Genomic DNA, 21143 nt, shown 5'->3' on the forward strand with positions numbered 1-21143 from the left:
GCCCACTCACCCTTTTTTTTCGCCCCTCCAGGTTTTATTGCTGAGCTTACATGTCAACGAGGATTCTTGGCAAATCTTGGTGTAGACGATGATGACATTTGATGGTATAATTCTCACCCTATCTTACTGTACTGTACTTATGCTTTGACATCACGTGTGAAATGGGTTCAGTCTCGCTCACCACACACTCTATTACTTAGGCACTTTTAGGTTTAAGTTCATACACATTTTCCACATCACTACACTTTATGACTTTGCCACCTTCCAAGTGTCGGCCAACGTCAGTTTGGAGTCCAAATGGACATTCCGAGTTAGGGTGTGTCATTGATGAATTTGTACCTACAAAACAATTTAAACACCTTTGATAAAAGATCAAACCCTCGCGCCCAAGGAGAGGAGGGGAAGGGGTGGGGGTTAGCCAATGGATATCTGATGCTTAAGTTAGTTTCTCTAAAATGAGAGAGGGAGAGTTTGTGGCTTAATTGTGTAGCAAAAGCTTACCAAAAAATTGGTGAAAAATGGGGTATTTATGCGGAGATGTGGTCGGCCATGTGGAGGAGAAAAACTTGTGTGAGGCTTGGCTTGCCACTGAACAATATTCATTGGCACTACCGTCCACTCAAAACATGTCACTTAGTAAGTATTATGTATTTTTTTTTATAATTTTATATTTAAAATTTACATAATAGAATTTTCTACTAAATAATAACAACATTCGATTTATATAATGTCCCATTCTTTTCCTCAATTCCTCTCCTTTTTCTTGTCAGGTTTTCTACTTTTCTTCCCAACCGCGTATTGCCTTCTCTTCCCCTTCCTTTGTTTTGTTGCTTTTGTTTGAAAAATCTGAAAAAACATTAAGAACCCACCTTCTCTAACATTTCATATCATATAATCTAGAAAGCAACCGATTTTGTCCTCTTTTTTTTTTCAATTCAGTAGCTGATTTCTTCATATGAACTTGACTTGATTAACTCACGAATCTCTCATATCCAACAAAGATGATACAAATTGAATCTACCATTTTCAAGCAAAAAAATTCTCATAATTTGGTGTACATAATTTCAAACCCCATAAAAAGATAACAAAATATATAGATAAAAATGCTTCTATGGTTCTATTGATTTATTCAAAATGTACGTAGGCCGTGGAGCCAAAAATAATCACAAAGTGACATGTGGATTTTTGGGTGAAGATGACAAATTTACCCTCGAGGCATACCGAGTCTCCTACAGGTGAGCAGTGGAGAATCATCCATCAACCAAATCAGGAGTACCTAAAATAGGTAACAAGTTCAAATTTGTCTCATCCATCCTCATTCCATAACCTCCCAAAACATTTCTTTTATTATGATAATTAGCCAATTAATATATTTATACCTAATTAATATATTAATTGCTAATTGAATCACCAAATAACACCCCAAAACACACTTAAAGGCCGGCCACAGCCCATTCCCTATATATATGACCCTATTTCTTCTAAAAAGCTAAGTTGATACTCTTGCAAAACTACCAAAAACTCTCCAAATACTTTTCTCTCTAAATTCTAACTTTGGCATCGGAGGTTCTTCGGCCAAAGCCCCCCCCCCCCAATTCATCGTGGGCGCATGAGGCTCTTGGCCTTGACCTAAGGTGTTAATTGTTTTGTAGGTGCAATTTTGTCCAAGAAGAAGAAGACGAAAATTTGCATCCACATAGGCGATGATTTATAGGATGATTGATTTTCTCAACCACAACATGGTTGATGGTTTCTTTGGTTCTAAAGTGGTTCTTTGGGACAAGCTAAGAAGAAAATGAGATAGAGAAAGAAAGGAAAATTATAGAATATTAGATGAATTAAACTATTATTTAGGAATAATATTTATTATGAAAGCTTTAAATATAAAATTATGGTAAAAATATATTTAAAGTTTACCACGTGGCATGTTTTGAGTAGATGGTAGTGCCACTCAACATCGTCTTGTGGCAAGCCAAGCCCTAGATAAGTTTTTTCCCCATTGGGAGAGGGATCTCGCGCCATGTGTCGATGTCCAGTTGACCGCAGTGTGTCATCTGTTGGATGGAGGAGAGAAATATCCCGAAGATATTATTAATTAAATAATATTTTGGGATTATCTCGTTGAATCCTTGATTGGATTTGGTTGTGATTTATTTCTTGAATGAGTTGGTCTTCTTAGGCCGGTCATAGGAACAAATAATTCACCAATATTGATAATCAGTTTTCTCTACCTTATTTAATGATTATGACTTCTGGTTGTATCAAAAGTATTCGTATGCATCAATCCTCTATGGCATATAGACGAATTTAAATAAGAACCTATTAACCGCTATGGAAATCTTTGGAAAATCACATAAACCCTAATTGCATGACATCTACAAATAAATGTTCATATCAATTGCAAAAAGTTAATCCCAAGTTAAGTATGACATCTACTCTTAACTTGCGTCAAATCAACTTTTTTTTTTGGGGCAATTGTGTCAAATCAACTTAATTGAAACCTAGATAGTGATCAAGCTTGTAAATAAAAACCAATCACATTACAAATAGTAAAAAAATACTCAATATAGAATAAAAACTTGATAGTAAAAATGCTAAAAGAAAATTAAATACTCATTATCAGATTACATCATAGCCTTAGCAAAGAAAAAAAATTCTAAATCTCTTCCTCATTGCCTCAACCTTCATTTTCACAATGATGTGTTTTGTGAGATAATAACGAAAAACAAGGAGAATGAATCTCCTTACAAAACCCTCGGCAATAAGAAGGGTATCAAAAGGCCAATTGAAATCCCTAAACACTAATGGACTTTAAGTGCTTATTAAAGAAAAAGAAAGAAAAAAAACGGAAATCATAAACGTTAGTAATTAGGTCTCTCCTAAAATCAATTGAATAGCATTCCCATGTCATTTTGATCCCCAAAACCGATTTAGTCTTATATTTTTATTGCAATGCATATGTCTTTGTGCAATAATTAGATTCTTGCTCTATTGAAATTGTTGCAGTTACCCGAAATCGCCATTTTCAACTTCCTTTTTGCATAACTCCAGTAGCATATTCATGATGGACTGTTGATTTATTTTGATATATTTCGATGGCTAAACAATCTTTGACTCGACTATGGAAATTAAGAAGTTCCAATATGAAATTGTATGGTGAAGATACGTTATTTGTAAGTGTAGAAATGAGCTCATCCCAAAAGGAAAACGCAAGCATTAACTCTATGGTAAAAGCTAATAAGGTTACTGCCAAAAATATATTATACACATACATAGTCATAGTTATCCTAACAAAATATTGTATTATAAAAAAAATCTTAGCAAAACATGTTTAAATTTTTAGTCGTGCCTTTATAATTATGTATTATTCAATGCTACATGTGATTTTTCATTATAATTGATTTTCACAACTGTTTAGTTCTTCAATTTTCAATCTTACTCATTCATTTCACGTATAATTCAATATTATGTAATATTAAACAAAATTTACATTCGTACATACAAAATTCAAAGGAAATATACGATGAAAAATGTATGAAAATATGACCACATCAAATACCCCCAAACATAGATTTTGCTAGTCCTCGAACAAAACACAGACTCGATGCAAACAAATTTTTAGCTAGCATCACAAATTTTAATCTTAGAGATAACACAAACCATGATATAACTTTTAAGAAATAAGCAACAATAGTTCACGACAATATCAAAGAGCTAACCAAATTTGAATCAAACTAACTTGGAGTGTAGTGTATATAATAGCCATGTCAATACAGTTCCAAGTTTCTTAAAATCGTCATATACAAACAAGTGAGCTTCTCACAAAGCATTCACGCACTCACTCATATTTGTGGGTTAATTTGTTTTGCTCAAGTGATCTCATTGAACATACTGTCATATGCTTGCTTGTCCACATAACTCGGTATCAAAATCAAGTAATTCCTTGGATTAATAGCAACTTTATTACGGTTTTGGCTAAACAATGAAGAGGGTATGGAAAATATAAAACCTAAATAACTTGTAGAACTTTATAATTATATATGAGAGATTAATAACTTTAAACCCATGAAGCACATCATAACTTAGAACAGAATTTAAACTTTATTTCACTTTGGTGAAAACATCCTTTTTCTTTCTTCTTACAGCAAACAACTTTATTTTTTCGTTGTTTCTTTTTCTCTTTTTCTCTTTAAAAAAAGGGTATGAGTATTTAAACAAGGCTAGGTAGTAAATTTAGGTTTAAGAATAAAAGATTCCCATAATAGCTCAAAAATGGCTAACTTGGGAAAATAATAATAAGGGTTAGTTAGAAAGGCTCAAACGAAGACACAAATGTCTTTATCACTTCCAAGTTCGTACATGAATTGATGAATGCAATGAGGGGTGTAAGGTAAGTTCTAGAGATATTAAGAATGAGATCATGCATACAAGAATTAATGAGCTTGATGCATTGCAAAGCAAAGATGAACTGCGAAGGTATAAACAAATCTCAACTCTCTTTCTTATTTGAGTTGAGTCATTGGTTCACCACAGCTACTAGGCTTTGAATTTCATGGTTTAAGTTTTATTTTTTGAGTGCAAACAAGCATGCTTTTATCATTTAATAGTTAAATGCATGTAATATGTTGCTCTATGAACTTAGTATAATCAAATTTTGTTATCACCACCGCTTGGCCCAAGGCAACCACTAGATCCAGTCCATGGGTTTGTCACCTACAAAATTGCGCAAATAGTGTTCCAAGGTATGATTTAGCACTTCAGTTCACCCATCGTATTGTGGATGATATGCTGAGTTTTTGCAAAGAGTGGTGTTTTGCTGCTTAAAGAAGGCAAGTCTAGGATTCTCCAATGAAAATAGGTTCATGATCACTGACTATTGAAGCTGGCATGCCATGGGGGCAAAAGACTTCTTCAATAAAGGTCTAAGTGAGAGTCACGACCTACGTGGGCTAGGTTCGGCACCTAGGCAGGTCTAGATGCCATTTCTTAATTTTCAAATGTCGAAGGATTAATGGGAGTAGTGACTAGAAGCCTAGCGCCGAGGCGGGACCTAGACGATGTTAAGCAAGAATTTTTAGAAAAGTGCATGCAGGATCCTTATGCAAGGCTACCAGAATCGATTAAGCCAGAAGATCAGACCCATAGTCAGCTTGTATCTTGAAGATAAAATTAAAAATTAAAAATTAAAATAAAATAAAAAAGTGGCTGGAGTTGTGATCCTTTGATCAAGAATTTTTTTTCAGGTTATCTGAAAACCCGGATATAAATAACCTCTAACTTAGCAATCTCACCCTTTAGATTCGAGTACACCATATCTAGCATAGTCAGAATACCCTTGTTTGGGTTAATATTTGAACTTTGGGCTAAAGGAACAGAAGCCCAACAAGAACCAAGAAGGCATGACTTTGCCCGAAGGCCTAGCATCAAACCCATTCGCCCAACCCAAGGCAAAATGATGATTCCACATTTAATGCAAAGGCTAGTGGCTTGAAAGAATTGACACTTTATGGAAATCAGTTTACTCTCAACGCAAAAGCACTTTCTGGATGGCAGAGTACGTAAAGTACTGATGAGTCACTACCCCTTAGTTGCTTTCGGACAGGAACCAAGCTACAAGCAGTTAGGCTAATTCGCCTATAAAATGAGGAAGAAGGCCCAGAGACAAGGACACTCAACCAATCAAACAAACAAATACACAAATTCTGCTCAAGCCAGATTTGCATATGAAGTTGAGTCAGCCCCCAACCTCAATCCTTTTTCAGAATCAGCTCTCACAAAAGCCATCTTTTGTCTAGTTTAATAGCTCTGCTGCTCACCAAGTAGTATCAATTTCTCTTGTAACTTTATTTGTCATCCATTCTCCTTTGAAACTCTCAGACCCCTATAGTGGCAAAGAAAAGAAACGGCGAAAGGTCCAACCTTGCCCGACAAGGTTCAATCTTGCCCGATTCCCTTTATTTTGTCTTTTACTTAATAGGTCTAGTGTTGTAAAGAATTCCCTAGCATGTATTCAAATCATTTTAGGTCTTTTAATGATCCAAAGTTCAGCTTACTCTCTGATCTGGTTTTAATTAAAGGGTTTCACTATCTTAAAAGTCGATCCACTTAATGTCGTGATTAGACCTGGACCTCTGCCCTTTTTACCATACAAGATATATAAAAGTCCTTGATCTCAAGGCACAGAAAAGAATCTAATGTGGACTTAACCCATCCACGACAATCTTTTAATAATGAGAAGTTAGAGTAACTTGGGGTGCAAGTAATCGACTTAAATCCACTCATTTCACATCTGCCATATTGAGATGGTAGTGGCACGCCTCACCACTTAAGTTAGTTTTGACTGCGAGCCTCACGGCCTATACTTAAAGCCCGACAAAGGCACCTTTCATAATTAACCATGTCCTCTTCTTGCAGCCTGACAAACAAAGCAAGAACTCGATAGTTAACCAAAGTGCCAACTTCGCGGGGAGCTGTGTGCTCGAGCCAAAAATGCCTACATGCGATATTCCTGCCTGAACATAGTTTTGGCACACTCGGTGGGACCAAATCTTGTATGCCAAGAAGGCGAAGGAAGGAACAAACCTTCAGGTGGGGAACAAAACAAAAATCACCCCACTACACACCAAGATCCAGCATGGCAAATCTCCCCAAAGACTTGCAAGGACCCGTCTTAACGGAAAGGTTACAAAAGAACATTTACAGGCTGCCCTGATGGCTATCTTGGAAAGCTCGAAGATGAGTTATCTAAATATGGAGAGAAACTTTAAGGGAGCCAAAGAAGAAATGGACAAAGGTTATTCCATGAATCTGCAAAGAAGGTCAGATTTAGAGCACTCTACACTAGAAAATGATAATGTTGGAAAGATAGCAAACCAATCTAACCCTATGAAAGAACGAGCTGTTTCCTTGTTCCCTTTACTAAAGAAAAGAAAGGGATAAGGAAAAGAACAAAGAAGAAACCGGAGCCGGCCAGTTAGCTTTAAATGAGATCAAGAAGCTCAAGTTGTCCAACCCCTTGTCATTCTCACTAAATAACAAGGGGCAATACGGGCTAGAAATAGTGCAGACATTGGGAGAATCTCAAACTAATGCAGTAATAGGTGCTGGTCCTTTTCTACAAGCCCCCATAAACATGATCACTTTAACGTGGGTAGAGAAAGGGAAAGAAAAGGCTGCCGAGGAAGTAAGAGCTAAAAGGCGACAAATTGATAGGCCGACGGAATGAGCTATCAAGTTGCCTGAAAAGCTTAAAGCAGTAATAATCAAAGGGGTGGTTTTGTGTAATAAATGTCAATGTGAGTGCGAGCTGGAAGTACCAACTGAATGAGCCATTCTCGATTAGGAATTGATCAAAAGAAGAGGAAAAGAAGAGGAAAAGAAGAGCAGGAATCCTGCAGAAATATCACGCGGGCAGCCAAAAAGGAAACCTCTCGGAGCCTCTTCCAGAGGTTGGGAAGAGACTCTCAACCAAAGAACTTATCAGAATTATTTAAAAACTATGAAGCTTCAGAAGAAGTAGAGGACAAGAAAGCCGAAACACCAAGGTGGGTAGACGTAAGGCCACCTCAACCAAGTTATGCCAATGATGTTAGAATACAAGAAAGGACAGTGAACCCAATCACCAAAAAGAATGTTGCCAGACTCGGGTGGATATGGTATGTTGTTGGAAGATACGGAAAGCTCATGAAAGAGATGGGAGCTTCCATGATCAGGAGAATCCAAAGGTAACATAAAGCCCATATGAACTCATTGAAAGTCCCCACCACCTCGGAGACCTCTAAAAATAGAGAGGTAAACAAGGTACCTGATGAAGGAAATAATCAAATCTGCTGGAAAACCAAGAAGGAGGTAGATAAAAAAACAGTAGTAAGACTGAAGGGGAAGGAGAACATGCGTCACCGAGCCTTTACCCAGGAAAATACAGAATCCTAAGGAGAGCTCAGGAAGATATGGTAATGATGCCAACACCTAAGTGGAGCCCAGAACCAAGCTGTTTTAGAACAATCTTGCTCGAGAGAAAGATACCCTCACCATTGTTGGTTGATATGCTCTGTGATAGCCTAGTGCAGGTGCCGAACTTCGGCATAACTCGAGAGGAGGAGGTACCTAAATTAATATTGCCAGAAGAAGCATAAGCCTGGTTAGATGGATTTATAAACCACATAGGGGCAAGGAGGGAAATATACTTGGACCTAGTGACTTCCACGTAAACGTGACATATGTTTTATCAGCCATGTTTCACGCCGAGCATGATCAACCTCCCATCATGGAAGGTGATAGCTTAACTTCGCTCGGCTACTAAAAAGATCGAGAAGCTTGAATTTGAACTTGCTGTTTTGAATGGGTCTGATGTCTCTGCCTCTACTTTTATGTAGCTAGAGACCATTCATTAGGAGTTGGTCCATTTGAAGGCTAAGCTTAGTGCGACTTATGCGATGTTGAAAGTTGCAGAGAAAGAAATCAGTCGTGTCGTACCAGTGGTCAAATACCTTGAACGTGTCAATTCGAAGCTACAATCTACTTGTTTCGCTAAGGATGATGAGTTTGTCTTCATGCATGTTGAAGTGTCTCGCCTCAAGGTTGTTGCCAGTAAGCTTGAGTCTAAGGAAGTGGATGTCCAAGGTACGCTGTCTACTAACGAGAACCTAAAGAATGACCTGGGTAAGCTACATGATGCTTACACTAGGCTTGTTGAGGAGAATGTGCAGCTGAAGAATGAAAAGGTATGTCACGAAGTGGCGCTTGCTTCTTGTCAGGCCGATTTCTACAAGCTTAGCTATGTAGACCATCTTTAGGGTAGGCCGTCAGATTATAAGTTTTCCGAGAAGGATTTCGAGACTTTCTCTATTTCTCAAGTTGATTTGCTTGACTTTTCATTTTAGGTTGCCTTTGGTGGAGCAACTGAAGGTTAAACAGTATAGGCAGAGGCAGGTGAGAATGAGATGATGGAAGCTTTCGCTGCTGAATGAGTGGCAGTCGAGGGACCAGTGGTTGCACAGGTTGCCGATGAGTAGTCTTTTTGCGTAGACTTAGGAATTTTCTTCTTTTCCTCTTTATTCTACTTTATTTGAACTGTGTTGGCCTTTGAGTCGATTTATCAATTTGCTAGAAATTTAATAAACAGCTTTCTTTGCTTTGCTTCATCTTTCTATTTCACTATGTCTTTTGCAAAACTTTACCGTAGGACGGGTGGCTGGGTAAGCTGCTTCAATGAAGCAGTCAATCCCACGTCGTCATTTAGGTTTTAGTTTTGACTTTGATGCTTAAGGAGCTTTACCTGCACAAGGTAAAAATGTAAGATTTCTAACTTATAGAGTCAACAGCCGACCTCGTAACCTCCGTAGAAAGCAGGTGAGTCCGTGTAGTTGCTATAGTCATGAATCTCGACTTTAGCAGCTTTACGAGCCTTAGCCCTCCCGGGGCATGTTGCAAAATTTTTAACTTATAAAGCTGATGGTCGGTCACGTGCTTCTCGTAGATAACAAAGGAGTCTGCATAGCTGTTATAGTCATGAATCTCAGGTTTAGTGGCTGCACAAGCCTTGGCCCTCCCGGGGCATATTACAAAATTTTTAACTTATAGAGTCGGCGGCCAAACACGTGTTTCTCGTAGAAAGCAGAAGAGTTCGCGTAGCTGCTATAGTTGTGAATCTCGGTTTTAGAAGCTGCAAAAGCTTTGGCCCTCTCGAGGAATGTTGCAAAAATTTTAACTTATAGAGCTGACGGTCGAACACGTGCTTCTCGTAGAAAGCAGAGGAGTTCGCGTAGCTACTGTAGTCGTGAATTATCTCGGCTTTAGCATCTGCACAAAGGTTGTCCCTCCCTGGGCATGTTGCAAAAGTTTAAGTTATAAAGTTGACGACCAAACACGTGTTTCTCATAGAAAATAGAGGAATCTGAGTAGCTGCTATAGTCGTACATTTCAGCTTTAGCTCTTACAAGACTTAAACCGTAGATCATCGGCCAGATGCATTACTTTTAAATAAGCAGACGGGTCCGCGTAGTCATAGTAGGTGTAAGTCTCAGCTTACAGATTGCCTAAAGCTACCATCTGTTAGGTCGTCGGTCGAGCATTTCACTTACAGAAGCAAACGACCTATGTGACCATTTTAGGCATTGGCCCAAGCTCTCGGATGCATTTTAGGCTTAAGTTGTCGGTGAAATCGTGACTCAGATGCCATATCCTTCCAAGCTACTAGTCCCTTGATCTTATAAGTTGCACGTAGCTCGATACGGATCTTTTGGGCAGCAATGGTAACTTGATTCTGCAGGTTGCTTAACTAGTATTGCAACACTTTAGAGTCGAGTTACGTTAATGAAGACTTGCACATTGAGGACGGACCATCTAGTCAAGCGAATTATTTCAAAGGCAAGGATCTTGCACTTAACGTCTCTTCTGGTTAGAGACACGAGCTCCTGCAGAATTGAATCCTTCAATCGACTAAGTCTTTTTAGGAAAACGTCTATTATGGACAATTTTATGAGCAGTCTAGCGCAGGTAGTCGATGTATTCAGGGGAAACTGAGCAGTCACAAAACCTATCCACATTTAGATATCCTGGATCAGTTTACCATCTCTTGATAGGAGAGCACACACCATGTCTGCAAGGGCAGGCAGGGATGGTCAATTTGTTTATGCATTCGGCCCAGGTTTGTGAATAATTCCTTATTTCTTCATTGAAAATAGATAAATGTATTAACTTTGCTTGTAGGCAGTAATAGCATAACAACTGAAAATCCTCGGCATGCAAGGTGTTGTTCTTCGAGCTGCTTGAGTCTTAGAACATTATTTGTCTTGAACAGTGTCCAAGGAATGGTGGGAGGTCACATGTAGTACTTTCTTAGGTTGTAGGCATTCCACTTCTTTTCGATCTCTTTGTCGCTCGTAATGGTGAGGGTGTAGCTGCCCTTCCCGCATACTCGGCTGATTCTGTACGGACCTTCCCAAATAGGAGCCATCTTTTTGGAGCCTTCCCGACGGGTGGTTATGAAGATTTTTCTGAGGACTAAGTCTCCTGGTTTGAACTGCCGGATCTTTGCCCTCTTGTTGTAGCTAAAGAGGATCTGCTGTTGATAGGCCGCTATGCGGGTGATAACCTTTTCGCGTTATTCCTCTGCCAAGTCTAAGTTTATGGCCATCTTCTTCTCATTCTGCTCAAAATTCAACAGTACAGTGCTGATGCTCGACATCATGAAGTTGGGATGAATGATCACCTCAAAGCCAAATGCCAGGAAGAATAAAGTTTCACTGGTTGTTCGTCTCTTGGTGGTGCGATACACGCCCACAGAACACCAGGGAGCTCGTTTGGCCACTTACCCTTCTTGTCCAAGGGGGACTTCTTGAGGCAGTCAATAATGGTCATGTTGGAGGCCTTGACATGCCCATTGCCCTGCGGATACCGGAGTGTGGACATATGATGCTTGATTCCATATTTTTTTAAGAATTTTGCCAAGTCTTTAGCCACGAACTGCGAACCATTGTCTGTGACGATGGAGGGAGGGATGTCGAAACGGCAAATGAGGTTCTTTCATATAAAGCGCTCTATGTCCGTCTAGGTAGTTGTAGTCATGGGTTCGACTTCGACCCATTTTGTGAAGTAATCTGTCGCTATAATCATCATGCATCTGCCCCCAATGGCAGGCATCATTGGTCCTACTAGGTCAATTGCCTATTGCATGAATGGCTAAGGAGTCGTCTGTGGGTAGAGTTCGCTGGCAAGTAATGCAGGAACAGGCTTGAAGCGCTGGCAGCTGTCGCACCTTTGTACATACTTCTTGGTGTCTTGATGCATAGTTGGCCAATAGTAGCCTGCGTTAAGAGCCTTTTACGCTAGGGAGCAACCTTTAGTGTGGTTTCCATATACGCCTTTGTGGATTGAGCTAAGAATATTTAGGTTGTCAGGGAACAATATGTAGCGAATATATGGTCCTGAGAATGATCTACGAACGAGCATGTCGTTCCACATGTAATAGTATGATCCTACCAACTCAGAGTTGTGTTGATATGCGCCACCTTGACTGCTGGTTCATCATCTATGCTCGGTTTTTCCAAGAATTCGATTGGGATAGAACGCTTGAGCTGATGGTCTAAGGTAGAGCCTAGGCCTACTAGTGCGTCTGCGTGGGTATTTTCTGCTCGTGGAACCTTAGTGGGTGTGTACACCCGGAACGTCGCTAATTGCTTTCGTACCTTTTCGATGTATCGAGCCATCCTTGGATGCTTTACTGCGTACTCTCTTGAGGTTTGGTTGGTGATCAGCTGGGAATCAGAGTAGTTGCGTACTTTAGTCTGTTTGCGGGGAGCGTTCTATTGACTATGTAGTCGATGATGAGATCCTACCAACTCAAAGTTGTGTTGATCTGCACCACCTTGACTACTGGTTCCTCATCCATGCTCAATTTTTCCAAGAATTCGACTGGGATAGAGCGTTTGAGCTTATGGTTTAAGGTAGAGCCTAGGTCTACTAGTGCGTCTGCATGGGTATTTTCTGCTTGTGACCTTAGTGGGTGTGTATGCCTGGAACGTCACTAGCTGCTTTCGTACCTTTTTGATGTATCGGGCTATCTTTGGATGCTTTACTGCGTATTCTCTTGAGGTTTGGTTAGTGATCAGCTGGGAATCGGAGTAGATCGCAAGCTTCTTCACTGCTAGGTCTTTCACTAATGGAAGAGTTGCTAGTAGGGCTTCATACTCTACTTTGTTGTTTGATGATTTAAAACTTAGAGTGATCACCTGCTCGAGCATCGAACCGTCTGGGGTAATGAAAACTAGGCCTGCTTCCGATCCCTGGTAGTTGGATGATCTGTCGACGTGCAAGCATCATAAATCTCTTATAAGTGAGGCTTGTGCGGCTACAGTGTGCTCGGCTACCTCTGGGGCGTTTTTGGGCTAAGTTGATGTGTCTTTCAAGCTTAGGGTGAATTTTACTACAAATCCACCAATGCCTAGGCCTTTATCATCGTGCGAGTTTGGTATGCTAAATTGTATTGGCCAAGTTCCAATGCCCATTTCATCACTCGTTGAGAAGCGTCTGGAATGTGAAAAATTGATCACAGTGGATACTAAGTTATGACGATAATCGGATATCTCTGAAAGTAAGGTCTGAGTTTCCGAGTTGTAAGAACTTGCACCAAAATTAGCTTTTCAATCTTTGGGTATCTGGTTTCCGCATTGAGGAAAGCTTTGGATGTATAAAATACAGGCAGTTAAGCCTCCAACTCGTATAAGGGTAGAACTCACTGCTATCTCTCGTACCGCCAGATAGATGTACAGGTTCTTCGCTGCTTCCAGCTTGGATAGTAGTGAAGGTGACGTTAGGTACTGTTTCAGGTATTGAAATGCTTTCTCACACTTGTCATCCCATTTATTTCTTTGCGCCCTCTTGATTACCTTGAAAAAAGGCTTGCATCAGTTGGTGGATCGCGAGAGGAAACAATTGGGTACAACTGCTCGTCCGATAAGACTTTAGATCTCCTTTATAGTTGTGGGAGATTTCATGTCCAGGATTACTCTGATTTGCCTTAAATAAGCTTCGATTCCTCGTTGGGGTACAAGGTACCCTAAGAATCAGCCTGAGGAGACGCCGAAAGTACACTTGGCTGGGTTGAGCTTCATTTTGTACTGTCGGAGGATGTCAAAAGTCTCTGCCAAGTTGCCAATATGTTCTGACCGCTATCTGCCTTTCACCATGATATCGTCGACGTAGACCTCCATGGTTACTCTAATCTGCTTCTTGAACATCATGTTTACGAGTTGTTGGTAGGTTGCTCCTGCGTTCTTGAGGCCAAAGGGCATGACCTTGTAGCAGTATGAGCCGCGCTCAATCACGAATGCGGTTTTCTCCTTGTCAGACTCGTGCATGGCAATCTGATTGTAGCCTGAGCATACGTCCAAGAAGCTGAGCAGCTAGTTCTCGGATGTTGAGTCAATAAGCAGGTCACTTTGGGAAACTGGGTAGTTGTTTTTAAGGCACCCTTTGTTGAGGTCGGTGTAATCCACACATACTCTCTAGTTTCCCTTCTCTTTTTTCATCACCAGAATGACGTTGGCCAGCCATGCTGAGTGCACCACTTCCTCAATGAATCTGGCCTCCAGTAACTTGTCAATCTCCACCTCAATCATCGCTACTCGCTTGGGTGCGAAATGTCACCTTTTTTGGATCATAGGTTTGGCAATGGGGTCAACATGTAGCTTATGACAAGCTATCGTTGGATCAATACTTGGCATGTCAGAGGGTGACCATGAGAAAACATCACGATTTTCCCTAAGGAAAACCATGAGTTCCCTAAGAAAAAAAAGGTCAATTCAAGATGTGGGATTGGGGTGGGGATGGATTAGATTCTTTGAGTATGGAACATGCAGGTGTGCTCAAAATTGCAAACCTTTCACTTGATGAACTGGATTTGGAGGCCGTGACCTTTACTAATGACGACGATGAAGTTTAAGAGGAAATATAAAGAGAGATTTGAAGATCATCGAGACTTGAATCATGTGTTGCTTTAATTATAATGTTTATGTTTCAATTATTATGTATGGTGAATGTATTTGATGAGCATGAGTAGTTTGTTATATTATGAATTGGAAGTATTGTTTTTAATAAGATGTAATATTTGTTATATTTTAATCGCCGCGTCCGTGTCCTTATTTTTTTAGTTTTGCCGTGTTGCCATGTCGCCATATCCGTGTTTGTTTCCGTGCAACCTAGCCATCACCAATGCTTATTCCAAAAAAGTAGGCAATCTTCATGTACATCTTAAATTGCAATTTGCTTTGATTTCAATTCTCCTTCTTGTGGATCTTTCCGTACCATCTCCAAGCAACCAGGGGCTTAAGGTTTTGAAAGATGAATTCGTTTTCTCCTTGGCAGCATAATTAGCCTTCTTTGGCGATAACTTGAGAGCTTTGCGCAGAGCAATAAGTACATGTTTTTGCAAACACTCACGAACCGTGTAAGCTTAATGTGGTTCTTCATCATTCTTGTATTCGTTGTATCATGGCGTGTAAACATTCTCTTTGCGATGTTTTCACATATCAGAGTTGCTCTGTCCTAACTAGAATTAGCTGAAGGACAAAACTTGGAAGCAAAACTGATTTTTTTCAATCTCACCGGCTACAAAAACCCTAGATCTGATTTCAATAACTCTATAAATATCTCTGATATTTGATCATGCAAGTTCCGACAATCCAAATCGTTTTGATACTTCTCAACCTTACTTTTATCCCTCAGAATGCGAACATCAGAATCATAACCTTAGCGCGTTGGATTCTTCTTTGTTTTGTGGTAATTTTATCGAATCCTCTAAACCCACATAAAGAATCCCTAACAGATCTTTGAACCACCCTAAATCCCTGAAAAACCACGGTATTCAAAGATAAGTTAAAGGATGGTTTTTGTGCATCCATACAGGGCTTTTTGAAACCCTTCTTTATCAAGCTTCCCCTCCATTCTAAAATCACATATGGTTTTGAGATTGGTGAAAGGATTGTGGGATCATGATTTTCCAAGGCCGGAGTAACAGGATCGGAATACACTTACCTCAAAAGTTTAGAATACACTTGCCTCAAAAGTTTGGTCATGGACTCAACAACTCTAATTGAATTAAGCTGCACAAACGGGCTAGCGATGCCACCATCATCCTGTGCTCCGGAAAGGTAGGTAAAGTCTGCTGACTTCAATGAGATTGGCCATTCTTGTTCCGCTGGAACAGAAACCTGATCCGATTAGTTATAAGTTTCCCATATTCTTGGAGATTTCTACAATATAGGAATTGGCGTGCACAGCAAGTAATTACCCTCCTAGCCTAGATATCCTTTAGGATTCTTCCAAATTTAATACGAGGTTTCATATCCTACAAGTCTCTATCCTGACTAGCACAGATTTAAATATCGATATTATCGGCGAAATATCGCCGATAATATCGATTTTTCCGGTCGGCGATATTTTAACTGGTTTCCGTGGGGTTTTCGGCCAAATATCGCGATATTATCGATAATATCGATAATATCGCGATATTTGGAAATTATCGACGAAATATCCATGGACGGTGGAATCGGAATCCGAGGCGACGTCGGAGAAGAACGCCGGAGACGGTGGGGCGATTCCCGGGCCGGTTTCGTCCCAAAAACCTTGCAAAAACACGAATCTTAACATTAATTTCACAAATATACATCAGATTTCACAAATATACAAACGATTCAAGGCAGGGTGAAGTCGGAGAGATTAGGGTTTAGGGTTTCATGGAATCTCACCTGACGAAGCGGAATACGAACGATCCTTGCTCCGCGGCGCACCTCTGACTTCACCTGAGCCACGATCAACGGCGATCTGTGTGTGTGTGTGTGTTTGGGAGAAGAGAGATCGGAGATCTCTCTTTGTATGTGGGTGTTTGGGAGAAGAGAGATCGGAGAAGGGAGAAGAGAGATCGGAGAATGGAGATGAGAGATCGAGAGATCTCTGTGTGCATGTGTGTGTTTGGCAGAAGAGAGATCGGAGATCTCTGTGAGTCCGATCTCTGTGTGTGCGTGTGTTGGACTTGGATCCGATGTCAACCTGTGGAGCTCTCTGTGTGAGTGTGTGTGTGGGAGAAGAGAGATGGAGAAGGATGATCGAGAGAGAGAGAGACTGAGGAGCTCTCTGTGTGTGTGTGTGTTTGGAAGAAGAGAAGGGAGAAGAGAGAACGAGAAGGATCGAGAGAGAGAGAGACTGAGGTGTGGTCTGCGTGCGTGCGTTGTGTGTGCGTGCGATGTGTTTTTGACAGTGATGATGTGTGTGGGTTCCTCCTGTCAGGAGGATAAACTCACTCAATAGTTTTACAATTATTTAGACAATTTCATGCAGCTTTTACAATATTGTGGTTCTAAAGTGTAAAATATTGTACTAATTCATTATATATAAATGATTATGGTGTGTTTAGACTTCTTTCATTAATTACTACATATTTTCTACACTCATAATGTTTGTCAGATCGCTATATAATCAACTTGATAATGTTAAATCCATCATGCAATGCATTTCCTTCCAATTTTTTGTGATAAACTAATAGATAATTGACTAAATAAACATCCTACAAAGTTTCAATAAAAATTTCCAAGTTTTTCTTACAATTTCCGTGGTTTCCATGTAATTTTTATCGATATCGATATTTTACCGATATTTCCATTGATATTTCCGTGTTTTCGGACTACCGATATTTCCGATATCACCGATATTTTCTTCCTTGCTGACTAGTATAAATACCCTCAGTTAGGGCATAATAACTTTGCAAATTAGCCATACTTACCTTGTATGTAAACACAAAAATCCTTTCAGGCATCTCCGCGTCACTTAAAGTTTTCTGCTATGGCAAGGTGCAACACTTGGCTGTAAATTTTCAAGACATTTAACTTCTCAGCACATTCCATCTGCCTCATGAACTCACATTTGGAGCGAATATCGTCTCCTTCTATCTTGTGAAGCTTAGGAGAATCACCGAATGAGAATACTGTTCATTTCCATGGTTTGTCAATCAGTTCCGAAATTAATAACCCCATTGCAATACAAACCTTTTCCCCCAATGTCCCTACGGTATACTCGCCCACCATCCTAAACCTTCCCCATCTTGTGCACCCACAACATGGCTTTGTAAGACTCATCGTTATTCCCCTTCAATCGAAGACTGCATGACCTTGAAAGTGGTGAGAGGGACCATCCAGGCCTTATTTGCATAGTCATCCACATTCCTCGATCAATCATCGTTGCTTCTGGTTGCATCGAAGCAAAAATTAAGGCATGGGTTTAGTTCATCAGACAGCAGATGTTGATCGTGTGGTGGGTGCTTATAGGTTGTGAATCTAATCAGGCCTTGGTGGTCTGTGGAGGGGCTAGGCCGGTGGAGCTCCGGCGGGACTAAAAGGCGAAGAGGAGACATCACTGGGGTTTTGAGAATCAGGATTAGATAATCAATAAACTTGCATCAGGTTACTTATAGGTAGACCTGGCAGTTTTTTACACGACATGAAAACGACACGAAAATAACGGATTTCGGGTCAACACGATAACTTATCGGGTCACTATCGGGTGACCCGTTAATAACGAGTTCTTAACAGGTATACACGCGGGTAACACGTGGGTAACCCGTTTCGACCCGTTAAGTAAAAAATTATTTTAATAATTTTAAAGTTTAATTACTAAAAGATTTATTATAAAATACAATAGTCATATTAATATATACAATATATTCTATATTAAATATATAGTTTTGTATTATTGTTCTATATAAATTATAAAAAAATAAAAAAAAGTTTTAGTCATTATTTATTTTTATTATGAGAGTTCCTTATTATCATTACTAGGATCAATTTTACATAACATATTCTTGTCCAAAATTAAAATATACTAGTATAGTATTTGTATATGCAAGAACTAAGAAGACATACATACAAGTATGAAAAATGTGAAAGAATATATAAACACTCGTGATTTATCATTATTCCTTCACGAATAGATAATTGTTACACTTATATTGTCGTTTAGATTTTTAAAATCCTTCAAACCCTCATGAATAATGTTTTTTATATGAAGGCAAAATTAATAAAATTAATAATAATTATTGTAGAAGTGTAAAAAATGTAAAAAAATATATATATAATTACTCATATATAAAAAATGTAAATAGTTTAAATTAAAGATCAAATTTATTCATTACATTCTTATGGGGTCGAGGAGTGTATATGTACAAAATCATCAAAATCGGAGCTAAAATAACCGTTAAATTGTGATTTTTCGTTTATAACCGTCGAAAACTTTTGTTCCGTTACGTAATCTCTGAATGTTTGTTTTTTACAATTTTTTACGTTTGCAATCTCGAAATGTGTACAAATAAGTTTGACGGTTGGATCGTTGAAAAAAGTTTCGTAGAATGCATATTGCATCAAAACGGTAGATTAAACAAACACTTAGAGTTAATATTATACTTCTATTAAGTATAAAATAAGTTTTTGTGGTATCCACTAGTGTAAATACTTTAAATTAAAGATCAAATTTATTTATTACATTCTTATAGGTTCGAGGAGTGTATCTGTAAAGAATCATCAAAATCGGAGCTAAAATAACCGTTAAATTGTGATTTTTCGTTTATAACCGTTGATAACTTTTGTTCCGTTACGTAATCTCTGAATGTTTTTTTTTACTATTTTTTACGTATGCAATCTTGGAATGCGTACAAATAAGTTTGACGGTTGGATCGTTAAAAAACGTTTCGTATAATGCATATTGCGTCAAAATAATAGATTAAACAAACACTTAAAGTTAATATTATACTTCTATTAAGTATAAAAAAAGATTTTGTGGTATCCACTAGTGTAAATACTTTAAATTAAAGATCAAATTTATTCATTACATTCTTATAGGGTCGAGGAGTGTATCTGTAAAAATCATCAAAATCGGAGCTAAAATAACCATTAAATTGTGATTTTTCGTTTATAACCGTCGAAAACTTTTGTTCCGTTACGTAATCTCTGAACGTTTGTTTTTTACAATTTTTTACGTATGCGATCTCAGAATGTGTACAAATAAGTTTGACAGTTGGATCGTTGAAAAAATTTTCGTAGAATGCATATTGCGTCAAAACAGTAGATTAAACAAACACTTAGAATTAATATTATACTTCTATCAAGTATAAAATAAGTTTTTGTGGTATCCACTAGTGTAAATACTTTAAATTAAAGATCAAATTTATTCATTACATTCTTATAGGGTCGAGGAGTGTATCTGTAAAAAATCATCAAAATCGGAGCTAAAATAACCGTTAAATTGTGATTTTTCATTTATAACCGTCGAAAACTTTTGTTCCGTTACGTAATCTCTGAATCTTTATTTTTTATGATTTTTTACGTATGCAATCTCAGAATGTGTACAAATAATTTTGACGGTTGGATTGTTGAAAAAAGTTTCGTAGAATGCATTTTGCGTCAAAACGGTAGATTAAACAAACACTTAAAGAGTTAATATTATACTTCTATTAAGTATAAAATAAGTTTTTAGTGTAAATACTTTAAATTAAAGATCAAATTTACTCATTACATTCATATAGGGTTGAGGAGTGTATTTGTAAAAAATCATCAAAATCGGAGCTAAAATAACCGTTAAATTGTGATTTTTTGTTTATAACCGTTGATAACTTTTGTTCCGTTATGTAATCTCTGAATGTTTTTTTTTTACGATTTTTTACGTATGAAATCTTGGAATGTGTACAAATAAGTTTGACGGTTGGATCGTTAAAAAAAGTTTCGTAGAATGTGTCAAAATAGTAGATTAAACAAACACTTAAAGTTAATATTATACTTCTATTAAGTATAAAAAAAGATTTTGTGGTATCCATTAGTGTAAATACTTTAAATTAAAGATCAAATTTATTCATTACATTCTTATAGGGTCGAAGAGTGTATTTGTAAAAAAATCATCAAAATCGGAGCTAAAATAACCGTTAAATTGTGATTTTTCGTTTATAACCGTCGAAACCTTTTGTTCCGTTACGTAATCTCTGAATGTTTGTTTTTTACGATTTTTTATGTATGCGATCTCAGAATGTGTACAAATAATTTTGACGGTTGGATCGTTGAAAAAAGTTCCGTAGAATGCATATTGCGTCAAAACAGTAGATTAAACAAACACTTAGAGTTAATATTATACTTCTATTAAGTATAAAATAAGTTTTTGTGGTATCTACTAGTGTAAATACTTTAAATTAAAGATCAAATTTATTCATTACATTCTTATAGGGTCGAGGAGTGTATCTGTAAAAAATCATCAAAATCGGAGCTAAAATAACCGTTAAATTGTGATTTTTCGTTTATAACCGTCGAAAACTTTTGTTCCGTTACGTAATCTCTGAATGTTTGTTTTTTACGATTGTTTATGTATGCGATCTCAGAATGTGTACAAAGAAGTTTGACGGTTGGATCGTTGAAAAAAGTTTCGTAGAATGCATATTGCGTCAAAACAATAGATTAAACAAACACTTAGAGTTAATATTATACTTCTATTAAGTATAAAAAAAGATTTTGTGGTATCTACTAGTGTAAATACTTTAAATTAAAGATCAAATTTATTCATTACATTCTTATAGGGTCGAGGAGTGTATCTATAAAAAATCATCAAAATCGGAG

Source organism: Malus domestica, chromosome 10 (genome assembly GCF_042453785.1).
Source record: "Malus domestica chromosome 10, GDT2T_hap1".
Classification (NCBI taxonomy): domain Eukaryota; kingdom Viridiplantae; phylum Streptophyta; class Magnoliopsida; order Rosales; family Rosaceae; genus Malus; species Malus domestica.